The sequence below is a fragment of the Theobroma cacao genome, chromosome 8, assembly GCF_053813885.1.
Source record: "Theobroma cacao isolate CCN51 chromosome 8, ASM5381388v1, whole genome shotgun sequence".
Lineage (NCBI taxonomy): Eukaryota > Viridiplantae > Streptophyta > Magnoliopsida > Malvales > Malvaceae > Theobroma > Theobroma cacao.
In genome coordinates this window covers 13,996,678-14,010,557 of record NC_142646.1, presented here as the reverse complement: position 1 = coordinate 14,010,557, position 13,880 = coordinate 13,996,678, and the positions used below count along the sequence as shown (strand labels likewise).

The window sequence follows — 13,880 nt, the reverse complement described above, 5'->3', positions numbered from 1 at the left end:
GCCTTAAGCTTCTCAAAGCTATTCTCACAAGCATCTGACCACTCAAACTTTATGTCCTTACGTGTCAGCTTAGTCAGAGGGGCAACTATTTTGGAGAAGTCCTTAACAAATCGACGATAAAAGCTAGCCAAACCCAAAAAGCTTCTAATCTCCGTAATTGATGTTCGCCTTGGCTACTTTTCCACTACTTCAACTTTCTTTGGATCAACTTATACCCCATCCTTAGATACCACATGTCCCAAGAATGCAACGCTTTCAAACCAGAACTCAGACTTGGAAAACTTGGCATACAATCGATGTTCTCTCAAAATTTGGAGCACTATCTTAAGATGATGTTCGTGTCCCTCCTTACTCCTCGAGTAGATCAAGATATCATCAATAAACACTACTACGAACTTGTCCAAATAAGGCTTGAACACTCAGTTCATCAAATCCATAAATGTTGTAGGGGCATTCGTAAGCCCGAATGACATCACCAAGAACTCGTAGTGCCCATATCTTGTTCGAAATGCAGTCTTGGGTATATCTTCATTCTGGATTCTCAACTGATGGTACCTAGATCACAGATCTATCTTATAGAAACATTGTGCTCCTTGTAATTGATCAAATAAATCATCTATTCTTGGAAGGGGATACTTATTCTTCACCGTCACTTTATTAAGCTATCGGTAGTCAATGCACAGCTTAAGTGACCCATCTTTCTTCTTCACAAATAACACCGGTGCTCCCCATGGTGAGACGCTAGGATGGATGAAGCCTTTATCCAATAAATCTTCTAATTGATCCTTAAGCTCTTTAAGCTCCACAAGTGCCATTTTGTATGAGGGTATGGATATAGGTCTAGTGTTGGGAATCAATTCTATGCAAAATTCAATCTCCCGCTCGAGAGGCAAATCTGGTAATTCCTTAGAAAATACGTCCATGAACTCATTCACCACCGACACTTGGCTTATATCTCCAACTTTCGCTTGAGTATCCTCACCACAACCAAGTAACCTATAAAACCTTGTCGTAATAACCTTCTGGCAGACATGACCGATATCAAATTGGTTGGAGCATTGCTTCTATCCCCCTGAATACTAAATAATGGTTCACCCAAGAAATCAAATCTAACCAATTTATGATAGCAGTCCACACTAGCATGGCAGGGTGATAACTAATCCATCCCCAATATCACATCCAAATCCAAAATGTCTAACACCACTAAATTCACCAAAGTATCCTTATCCCTAACTCAAACTACACAAGACTCATATTCCCATTAAACTAAAAATACTTCCTTTACAGGGGTAGACATTACTAATTATTCTTCTCTCCTAACATGTCCTTATCCAAACGAGATGCAAAATATGGAGAGATAAAAGAGTGGGTAGCACCAAGATCAAATAAGACTCGAGCATTCATATTACAAACCGAAAGGGTACCTAATACCACTGCGTTGGATGTTTGGGCCTCCTGCGATGTTAAAGCAAACACACTTACCTAGCCTCTACCAACAAAACTCTAACGTTCGGACCCAGATGGCCTGCCTTGAGAGGAAGTACCAACACCTCTACCTCTTGATCCACTAGCCTCCCTACCAGATGAGGCAGCAATTGAACGAGCAGACGAAGTTGGTTGGGTAGAACCATGAGTAGAATCTTGTGACTGATGAGCCATCGGATAATTCCTCCTAATATGTCCAGGTTGACCACACGTATAACAAACTATTGCAGTACGTAAGCATCATCCACTATGTCTTCTCCCACAGGTATGCAAGGGTGGATAACTTGATTACTCTGTCTCGAATCTTGCTGCCTCCTAGAACTGAAAGTTCTCTATCCCGCCCCAACACTAGCACTAGGCGGGTCACTCCCTTATTGGGATAATCGTGAATCCCTTTGTGGACCCTGACGGCTAGAGGACGAAACACCACCACTGAAATCTCTGCGACCTTGATAGCCCTATGTCTTGGCCCTCTTTGCTTTATCCCTCACAGCCTTACTCTCATTGGTCCTCATCTTAATTCGCTGAACGAAATCCAGTACTGCGAAGTAGGTATTGAAATCTTGGGAGGCCACAACCCTAAACAATGACTCCACTAGCCCATCCACAAACCTCTGAATCTTCATCTCCTCAGTGGAAACTAGATAAGGTGCATATCAAGACAATTGCATGAATTTGATGTCATAATCAGACACCGTCATACTCGAGGTCTGCACCAAAGCTTCAAACTCCCTAGCTCTAACATTACGTACACTGAATGGTAAAAATTGATCTAAAACGGCTGTGCTAAATTCACTCCAAGTCAACGGTGCTGCATTTGTTGGTTTACCTCTACATAGAGAACTATACCACTCTTGCGCCACATCTTCTAATCGGAAGGCGACTAGCTCGATTGACTAGATACTGGAATATCCCAAGGCTTTACAAATCTTCTCCATCTTATCTACGAAAACTTAGGGTTTCTTCGATGCATCAGACCTTGACAATGATGGAGGCTTAAGCTTCAGGAAATCAGGAAGAGAAATCTCTAAGTAACCCCTCTTAACCTCATGATGTTGGCTGTCAGCCATTCCTTGGGAACTAGGGGATTCCTGTATTATAGGTCTCCCCTCCACTACCCTCTAGATATCATCCATACGGGCTGCCATCATCTCTACAACCCGATTAACTCTTTGCATGCGTGCCGCCAAGTCATCAATGGTAATGGCCCCAACTGGTTGTCTATCGACATCACCCAAAGACTGTCCTTCTTCTCTTCTACTCACAGGCGTATCTACCCTCACCGGCCTAGTGGCCCTACCACGTCTACCTCGCTCCCTAAGGGTGGATGCTTGTGGCCTATTTGTCAGCGCATCAGGAGCATCTTGCTCCCCCATCCGTCTTGAGGTGGCTCGTGTCTTAGGCGGCATTCTTACCTAGACAAGAGCAAACAACTATTAGTAAACACATTTTATAATCATATTTATGGCAAAAAGGTAGTTTCTAAGATAGGAAATTTATGCGGTCACTTGGTTGTAAAATGTGCTGCAATTCACACTTCACAACCAAAGTTTCCACATAAAGACCCGACAATCCGCTGGACCAACAAAAGGAAGTCCTAGGACCTAAACAACCTAGGACTCTGATACCAAGTCTGTCACGACCCAATTCCCGAGCCATGACAGGTGCATGCGCCCAATGGACATAGCCCACTAAGCCCAAGCAAGCCTATCTTTGTGACTCCATTCATCGATTTCATCATTCGTTCTTGCCACTGTATTTCGAAGTTCTTACTAACGAGTATGTCAAAACTTTTTTATCGAAACCATATATTCACATTTATATGATTCAAAATAATATCATTCGTGCCATTACATAGTGGCAACATTAAACAATATAAACATCTATTGCTTAAGACATATACACGTCTTAACAATTTACATCAAGGCACGTGTGTTCAACAAAAAGGACTCTAGACTTCTAGTGGAGCAACCATAGCGAAGGTGCAGCTACCGAATGCCATTGATACCTACCAAAAGATGGATACAAGTCTACGAGGTCACCTCGTCCTAGTTACCGGCTACTTCTTAATATGAAAACATGAAGTTGAAAACGGTGAGTATAAACTCAGTGAGTGAACAAGAAGGGAACAAGCAAACAATAAGGAATGTTTACGAAATCATGATGCATTCATTTTTTTTTAAAACAATGCAATTTGTTTTAGTTCTTATTAAAACCCCTCATGTAAACCCCACATGAGTAAATCACTTTATGAAAAGGGTCCATGCTCAACAAAGGATTTCGAGTGAAAACTTTAATAGCATTCATGCGAATCAAGTCGAATAAACGACGGGGTCTTCGCTGCAGCGAAAAGTCATTCTTGCTGCAGTGAAGTTAGGATTCAAGTTATTAGCCGAACAAGGGTTTCTCAACTGGCCGAGGGTTTTTCACCAAACCTCATCATTTCAAACTTAACTAATTAATTTCTTAATGTTAGAAGTCCATGCTCAACTATGGTACCAAAAAAGTAGAAAATAGGACAGCAATTGAAGAAAATAAGGAGCAAAATAGAAAGTTTTTTGCTGCAGCAAATTTCTGCCATAAAACAGAAAGTTTTTTAGTACAACGAGAATGATTCTCACTGCAGCGAGATTTCGACCAGCGTTACCCCTCCAAAACCCGAGAGTTTCTCGCTACGGCGAGAATCAGAGCACCAAGAAAAAAGTTTCCATTCCCTTGAAGAAAAAGCCATCCTACTAAAATAACAAAATCAACATGAAACACATAAAGATTTCCAAAGTTCAACATGCCAAATTCATATGCATTTCAACCATAAACCATATTTATGAGTTTTCATTCTCTAAATATATATACATATTCATACATGGATAAATACCAATACCACTATTATCTTATCCAGCTCATGTGCATCCCTCCACATCGTGCACATAATCGGAGTCATCGTGTGTATCCCCCCACATCGTGCACAATTAGTGGCATTGGTGCATCCCCCCACATCGTGCACATGGGCACTTTCATCAGCCAACACCTTCACCACCATCATCACTAGCATGTGCATCCCCTCACATTGTGCACACGCACGGTTACCATTATCACACCATGTTAGCCACCAATGCACAACATATATGTATATCAACACAATGACATAGAACAAGAATCCATAATAGCCACATGTCATTTATAAAGACAATAATCAAAAGCTTGTTCCCAAGGTACCCATTTTTAAGAAAAGTTGAATAAACTCATTCAAAGGCATTGTACAAATACATTCACATTCCTAAAATAGTTTTGAAATGCAAGTTCACTCACCAGTATCTTGTTAGACCTTTAGTCGACTCTACTTCTCTAATTGTCCAAATGGGGCGATGGGGCTTCGTTGGAACCTATTATCACATTAACATCACCATTAATTCAAGCCACATACTTACAAATTCTAATAGCTTTCTCTTAGCTAGCTTTCAAGTTGCCATTTAAGTGGCTATCTAAGTTCACTATCTTAATCACTTTAAAGTGAATGAACAACCCCAACTACCAAATCACCACCAAGTCTAAACACTAATCATTTTCAACATTAAAACTCAATTCTACTATACTACTCACCTTGGTAGCTTTTATTTGAAATTCTTCCCAAAAACTTTCAAGATATTATCAAAGCTTCCTCTTTCTCTCTCTAAAACACCTAACTTGTGAGAGAGAGTATGGAAACAAGGTTTTTTTTTCAAGGGTTTTAAAGTGAGAGAGTGGAAGAGCACAAGGGTTTATGAAAGGAGTGCACCAAGGCATGAAAAGTGGAGCTATTTTAAGGAAGGTTATGGAGGTTTCATATCAAGCTTTCATGGAGGATGAAAGTAATGTGAGATGAGAGGAAGAAGAAAGAGAAAAGCTGCTAGAAAATGAAGAAGCTACTGCAAGAACAAGATATTTATAGCCCATGCTTATCCACTTCATTTAAATTATGAAAATGCCCCTCCACAAATTAGCTTGTTCTCTTCCAATCCTTTATGCAATCTTTTACTCTTTTGACACTAGGACAAGGTCCATAATGGTCTAGAAATGCTCAAGTTCATGAAAACCTATAAATTTTTACTCGAGGTGAAAAATGACCATTTTGCCCATATCGTTAAAATCATCACCATTTTTATTTCCCTTGTCATTTTACCCATATTTAATCATCCATTTATGCCTTAGGCCTACTTAGGCCTTAATATTGTTTAAAACTTACTTTTAGGGACTTACTAAGGAAATGACGAAATTACCCCTGATTAAGGATGTCGCTTCTATTACTAACTATGTGTCTATAAAGGTCAAGGTCTTACAATATTTTAGGAAGTTTGCCTAAAATAAAGAGGTTTTCAAGATTAAAAGGAGTTTTAATTATGGAAAGAATTAAAATGGAAAATCTTAGAAAGGAAAATTTTATTTTAATGAATTTTTAATAAGAAATAAGAAGTAAATGATTTACGTTAAGTGTTTTGAAATTGGGAATTTCTTAAACACTAAATTGAAATATAAAATACCAAATAATTTGAGTTTAGCACTTTAAGTGAATTAATTGATGCTTTTCTCAAATAACACACAAGATCACCAAGTGATATTGAGTTCACCTTTATTTCTATGCTTTTACTTGTGATTATAAAGCATGGGGATGATTATGGACTTAGACCTTAGAAGATTAGGTTATGGATGGTTAAATTTATTTCTCATGGTATTTATTCTAAAATAGGGTCTGCGCACCCTGCCTTATCTCTATTTTCTTTGGGTTGTAGATTTCTTTTTTCACCTAACTCCCTTTGATTATAAAATGCAATTATTTACATCAAAGTGTAAAACTAAGGTTAGATAGAAAAATTTTTGTAACTTGAAGATGGAGATCCAAAAGCGCCATGGAGAGTGAAGGAGATTACAAGCAAAGCTTGAAGACGATGTTTATGTAAATGCCCTATGAATTTGACCAACTAATTTTCTTAATGGCTCGAGGAAATTAGAATTAGTAAAGTCCATAATCATCTTAGCAGTTGGAATGAGATAGATTTATTTTTCAATATATATATATATGATATATGTGAAATGCAATAAATGCTATGCATGTCAACAATGCCAAATCAATGAGACCTTAATTAACGAAATAATAAATAAAATCTCTCATTAAAATATTGAGTCAAAAAAGTTACCTTCTACCATATAACAAGAGAACCGGGCTGCTCTTTTAATTGGAGGCTTGTTGAGTCACTCAAGGCCAAACTTTTACACGAGTACGTTTGAGTTATTGGTGGGTCTTACTCAACTAGTACCATGTTGTTTAGATGTGTCACACATGACCACATAGTATTAGAGGCATAGTTAGAGAAAATGTATATGATACATTTAGACAAGGAGTTGTCACCTAACTAATCTAGGAGTTGAATAAGATACAATTAGTAAGCTAAGTTACCTACCTAATTAGTTTCATTATGGCTTGTTGAGTCACTCAAGGTCATGGTGGGATGAAAAGGGTCCTAGCTCAATAAGAAGTTTAAAGGTTAAATTTCTCGAAACAATAGAGGAAGGCTATTATTTTGATAAAATATTGAGAATAATCACATAAGATTCTAAAATCTTGCCTTTATGATTATATAATTTACGTTAATGACTAATAATCATATATGTTGGTTTATATAGAATATAAATCTATCATGACGAATAGTTTATTACTTAGAAGCATGCTTGATGCAAACAAGTTAATAGGCCCAAATTTCATTGACTAGTTTCACAATACCAAGATTGTCTTGAAACAAGAGAAAAAAGCTTATGTTCTAGATGGTCTTGTTCTTAAGGAACCTAGCGATGATGCTTCAAATAAGGAAAATGAGGCCTATAGAGCTTATATGGATGATCTCGATCAAGCCACATATGTGAGGTTGGCTGGTATGGCTCCAGATCTTTAAAAACAACATGAAGCTATGAATGCTCTGGATATTATCCTAAACCTTAGAGAAATGTTCGATAGGAAAAGTCGCATAAAGAGATTCGACATTTCAAGGGAATTGTTTTGATGTAAGATGTATGAAGGAAGCATAGTAAGGCCTCATGTGCTTAAGATGAAAGGATATATCACTCGACTTGAGCAGTTGGGTTGGGTTATGGATAGTGATTTGAGCATAAACCTTGTACTTTCTTCACTACTAGAGAGCTATTCATAGTTTGTGTTGAACTTCAACATGAACAAGATTAAGGTAACCCTTTCTGGCTTATTGAATATGCTTACATAGGCTGAGAATAGCATTGTGAAGGAGAAGCCTTCAATTCATCTTGTCTCTTCTAAGAAAAATAAAAATAAGAAAATAAAATTTTCTAAGAAAGACAAGGATGCAAAGGCATCAACTTCAAAAGGTATGAAGCCTATTGGAGGAGTGAAGAAGGACAAGGACAATGAAAAATGCTGTTTCTATGGCAAACTAGGGCATTGGAGGCGCAATTGCAAGGATTATCTTAAATCCATCAAAGGGAAGAAACAAAAGAAAGCTTCCACATCAGGTATGAATCATATAATGATTCATTTTTCTCTACTTAGTATATGATACCTTACTCTTTTTAATGGTTTTAATATGTGTGACATATTGAAGGAACTAATGACAAGGAGCAGTGAAGAATAGGATCATGAAAGGGACAAACTTAGTTGATGGTGAGCAAGCTTGTCAACCTAGAATAGATTGTGGAACAATAAATAATTATAGAACATTGAATGTTTTCATGGCATGATTGCTAAGATGAAATGTTTTGGTTTTGGGCCTATGGCTCAATATTTTATTTTATGTTTAGGAAACATAGATTTATATTTTGCTAGCATGAGATGCTTAGCTTATATATATATATATATATTTATATATTTACATTACATCTCATTTTATTTTGAAATTGTTCTAAATTATTTATTTGTAAGTATAACCTTGCTTATATGATAATCAATACAAAGTCATAGTGATAAGATCATTGTGAGATTATTTTTCTTTTAATTATAAATCAAAAGGGAAATTAATGAGTTGACATAGATAAAATTGAGTTCTAACTCAATGAATTCATAATAGGATTACGAACATATTTAGTCAAGGAGCATTCTTATTGAAATCTTAAATTTAAATTAAGATTGGTTAGAACTAAATAATAATTGATTATCATATTGAATTCATAAGAGATGAATCACAAGCATTCCAATCCCAATTAAGCCCATGAACTAAGCTTTGATAGGATGTCATCCCATAACCAATGATGAACAACTTATAATATGTATCTATACATAAAAGTTATAGATATAATGCCCCAAAAGAAAGTAAATAAGTTTACCTAGTAAGATTTCTATACATGATAGAAATAGTGGGTGCTAATGATAATTTAAAGGTCAAACGTTATGAAATTATGAAATCTAATAGATAAGATCTACCCATAAAGACTGATTTAATGGGATGCATAAGGATGCATAATTCATGAGATGAATCCACTAAATACAAACCATTAATGGGATGCATATTGATGCACTGCTCATATAAGATGAGTTTACTAAATAATCCAACATGAATGATTGGATAATAATCTTTATTCAATGTAATAAATTCAAAATAGTTGAATACATTGAATAAAATAAAAATATTTTGGGCACATCATAAGGTTAGTGAGAGAAGGTAAGTTACTCATTAAAAGTGTATAAGATACATTTTCCAATGTAAGAAAAACAAATTGAGACTAAAGAGTCAGAGCCTAAAAAGGGACTCAACAAAAGAATTTAAGATAACATGTTAAAGGAGTTTAACAAAGAGAGTCTTAAATGTTAAAAGTGACATAAAGTCATGATTGAGCAGTTATATTGAACTAGTTCCAAAACAAGAGATAACTGCATGATTATATTTGTAACTAGATACAAACCTTTTGTTTAGGCTACAAAAGAAAAGATATTTGTATCATTGGTTTAATGAACCAATATATGATTTCGAGTTGTTAAAGTAACAACAAGAGCCATAATAATGGAATCAGGGTCTTGTTGTGATCTAAATTACTATTTTGATTATCATAATGGAGATTGTCAAACATGTAAATTAACTTATTCCCAAATATTGCAATTTGAGTTGTCCTAGTAGAGACACGATTGCTAAGCGAAAAAGTTCAATACTGGATCCGTTAGCAATTGACTTAAATGCAAGTGGGAGATTGTTGTTATTTTCCTTTTGAGCCAATTAGATTGGTTAAGGAATATATATTGTCATTTAATGCACACTTAATCGCATAACCATATGTGATAGAGGTTTTTCTTAATGTAAGTACAATAATAAGGAGTTATTAAGTACTAATTGGATGAAGCCCATGGAACATAAAGGCCTCGCAAGAGAATTGTAAAGTTGTTACAATGATGAGATCATTATGCATTAAAGCCATGTTCTTAAAATTGTTCCTGGTCATTGTATTGTCAAGACAAGGCATTGACAATGCTCAAAGACTAGTACATGTTAAGCCTCCTTACTTGGGAAGTAAGAAATTGATCTCATAGATTGAAGTATATGGGATACTTGAGGATAATATGCATGTGCTTGTTAAAGAATAAGTTCACTGAACTTGACCCACTATGAGAACTCCATTTGATATTTCATTTAAATGTCTATGGAATATGTTCTCATGTGATAGTCGTGCAATTAGTCCTTGGACTTGATACACTAGGTCATATTGTATGGAGAATGACATACTGTGATTTCACCCCTACGGGTTTAGAGGTGACCAAATGCCTAAACAGGCTATTTTTGGGTATGCCATGAAGCATGCGAAGGTGAATGAGTGGTCAATAGAGGATTCATCACCCCAAGTGATATAAAGAGATGTACCTCACTTGTTCTTAATTCTTGATTAACTTGTATAAAGTCTTTGACCAAAGCATGATGAATTTGAGGAAAGTTAATTTCCTAAATTCATAAGATTAGTCATGAATTATGAGAACTAATATGGAATGTCATAAGTAGACACCGAGCCGTGCTTAATGACATATTTGGGATATATGATGAAAGGTCCGTATTGCACTGAGAGGCTTATCACTAAAGGACTTTGTCAAATTCTTTAACTGGCTCTTTAACATTTGGGTGGTCATGATGTATTGGTAGATGCCGCTCATGATTGATAAATATAAATAATTATCAAACTGATATTTGATTAGAATTTATATTTATTGTCAACATGTTAGAAACCTAATGGGTCACACACATTTAGTGACATGATTGAGATTACATAAGACTAATTAATTATGTCACGACCCGGAACTCCCATCGAGCTTGTGACAACAGCCGCGACGTCCCGATAGATATTCATTACCCGGAATGTCAATCGAAACCTCGCAAGGCTTAATGTAAAGCCCAACCTTATAAAATACTATTCATGACATACATGTGATGATAGCATGATTGCATGCTAGGAAAGTCCCAAAAAATTTATAAAAATCGGTATTGTACCTAGAGGTACAATAAAGTTTATTTAATACTCGAACTAGATCAAATAGGAATTTTAAGGTGAGATTAAGAGTTTCACAGTTCATGGATGACTTAAAATGGTAATTTGGAGTTTGAGGATCAATTTGGAGCCAAATCGAAATTTTCACTATCCAGGGGCAAAATGGTCGTTCGCCACCTAGGGACAATGGAAATTTTAGAAAAGAATTTTTTTTGGCCCCATTTGACTTATTGGAGTATAATTTGACTTATTGGAGTATGATTTGAGGTTTAGAAGTGAAAAATTTTAATTTTGATATAATTTGGAGTATAGGGATAAAATGGTAATTTTGTCACCTCAGAGGCAAAATTGTAATTTTCCACCACCAGGATATGTTTTTCCAGCACATGGTCTTCCTTTATCTTCATCTCTGACCCTTGACTAAACATGTGGTGGAGATAAAATGTTTAAATTTTTAAAATTTTAAAAATGGACCAATTAGAAAATGCCATGTGTCAAGCTTAGGATATTTTATTATTTAACTTAAAAATCAGCACAAATCAGCCCATTATTCCCCAAATATTCGGCCAAGCAAGGAAGAGAGGGAAAGAAAGGAAAAACAAAACCTAGGTGAGGAATTTCAAGAGAAAAAGTGTGGAAAATCAAGGAAAACAAGTGAAAAAGGTAGGATTTTTTAACTTAAGCTTGAAATCTATTTTCCTTAAGCATTTCTCTTCATTTTCCATGCTCAAATTGCAAGTTTTTATGATGAATTGTTGGCTGATCAAATGGGTTAGGAGAGAGAAAGTTGTTGGATTTATTTGATTTTAATTTATGTTAGTGTTTTTAGTTAGTTTAGCATATTTAGAAACAAAACAACAAGAAAAGAATTTATTTTCTCCCACAACCATTAATGGCTGAATTTACCATGTATTGAGTGAGGATGAGTTTGATTTTTATTCTAGTAGAATTGGTTAAGAAATGATGAATTATGAGCCTCGAAAAATAATGGAAATTTTCGGAGCAAAAATATGAATTTTTACCCACTAGGGGTATTTTCGTAATTTACTATCGAAACTGATAATTTGCAGCACACTGAGGGACATTAAGTTAATTTGGGTGTAATTGAGGTATAAAAACTGAAAAGACTTAAATTGAAGTTTAAACGGACGCGTTAGGAATTTAGTCGGGTGATAAGACGAATTAGGCTAATACTGAGTTTAGATAGTTACCAGTGCATTTTTGCATTCCATATAATGCATTGGTAGTCGAAATTAGTTTAATTTTGATTTAGTACCAACTTGGTGAAATTCTTGATTTTGTACTATGTCAAGGTGGTGAGTCCTCCGATAAAGGTAAGGAAATTGCATCCGAGGACCAGTAGACAGAGTGCTTCGAAAGTCTGCATTCTAGACATTGTGAGTAAACTTACTGTCATTTTAATTATCTAGGGTGGTTTTTAGATGCTTTCATGAATTCTATGGAAAAAGGAATTTAAAAAGGTAAATTTTCATGTTTTATGAATAAATGAGTTTCAATGAAATTAATTTATAAATTGTTTTAGAATTAATAATGATTTTGAAAAATAGAGTACACGGAGACTGTTAATTGTGGCAATTTTATTATTTAAATTGACTAGCTTATGATAAATCGAGCAGGATTGGCTAGTTGGCAATTGTATTGAAATGCGAATTGTTTGGTTTCCTTGAAAAACTGCGAATTACAAAATTACCATATCATGTTATCGAGTTTTATTATATGGTGGATTATATATTAATTAATCACTACAGTAGGGGGTTTCTGTGGACTAGCCTTTTAGAGGGGCACGGTAAACCCCATTATATTCTTACCTCGAACGGAGAGGTGCGTAAGGTATCTCCTAGGGTAAAGTTTAGGGTTCACTTCACGCTAAACCACCACGTGAGGGGGAACTCAGCCAATTCCAAGGAACGACTATGTTTTCAAAACAAAAACATGATTTATGTGAAATGTGAATTTTAATAGCCTTGGTGGTCTCGGTAGGATGCCTCGGCCAAGGTGTCCCTGAGAATGGATTTATGGCACAAGCCTAGATTTTTATGAGATTCATAAGCCTTTTTACGTGTTTTGAACAAAATGTGTTCTAATGCTATAACCCAGTTTATGATGATTTACTTTATTGTCTCCATGTACTCAACTCTAGATGTTTATGATGATGTCTGTTTACTCATTGGGATTTTATAATCTCACCACCCTCCTTTCCACCCATTTCAGGTTCAGTATAGACTGTAGATAGCTGATCTCATCGAGGACTACAATGGGATCTGCATTTTCCAAACCGTAGGTTCACAGTCCTCTTTACTTTTCTTTATTCGGGGGCCCTCTTGTTATTGTAAATTAAATTAAATATTTTGGCTTACTGGATTTACGTATGTATAAATTTATTTAGCTTTTACACTATAAAAATTATTCATGTATAACTCTATAAATATTGTTTTATAAGAAAATAGAATATTTTACTTAATATTTCTTTTATTTTCTTATTATATTCAAATAACCATAATTTCATTTTAAATGAAGATTTTAGACTTTTAAACTCATTTTGAATATGAATTATGTGTTTTGTACTTGTATATTACATTTTAGCCAGTTTCAAAATTTTTGAGAAAAATGACCAAAATACCCCCGTGAGACGAAAAATTAATATTTTATTTGTCTAAAGTTGGAAATAGCTTAAAATCTTTTAGAACACGATATTTGACAATGGTTGCTTTCAAGGGAACAAAGAAACTGATGATAAAGCCTTGCGGGGTTTCGGGTTGACATTCTGGGCAATGAGTGTCTATCAAGACACCGCGGCGGTTGTCACGGGCTCGAGGGGAGTATCGGGTCGTGACAATTCGATTGGTATCAGAGCTTTTGGTTTTAAGGATCAAAGTTTTTAGTTTTAAAGTTGTTTTAAAATTTTACAATATTAG

At 35.4% G+C, this 13,880-nt stretch overlaps 1 long non-coding RNA gene across 1 annotated transcript; it reads left to right on the top strand.

The window, feature by feature from the left end:
* The first annotated feature begins 11,475 nt into the window (after positions 1-11,475).
* LOC148761227 (uncharacterized) lies at positions 11,476-13,290 on the top strand. The gene is made up of 3 exons (XR_016027799.1): positions 11,476-11,607; positions 12,258-12,341; positions 13,177-13,290. It is a non-coding gene; the product is annotated as an uncharacterized LOC148761227 (long non-coding RNA).
* Positions 13,291-13,880: the final 590 nt, after the last annotated feature.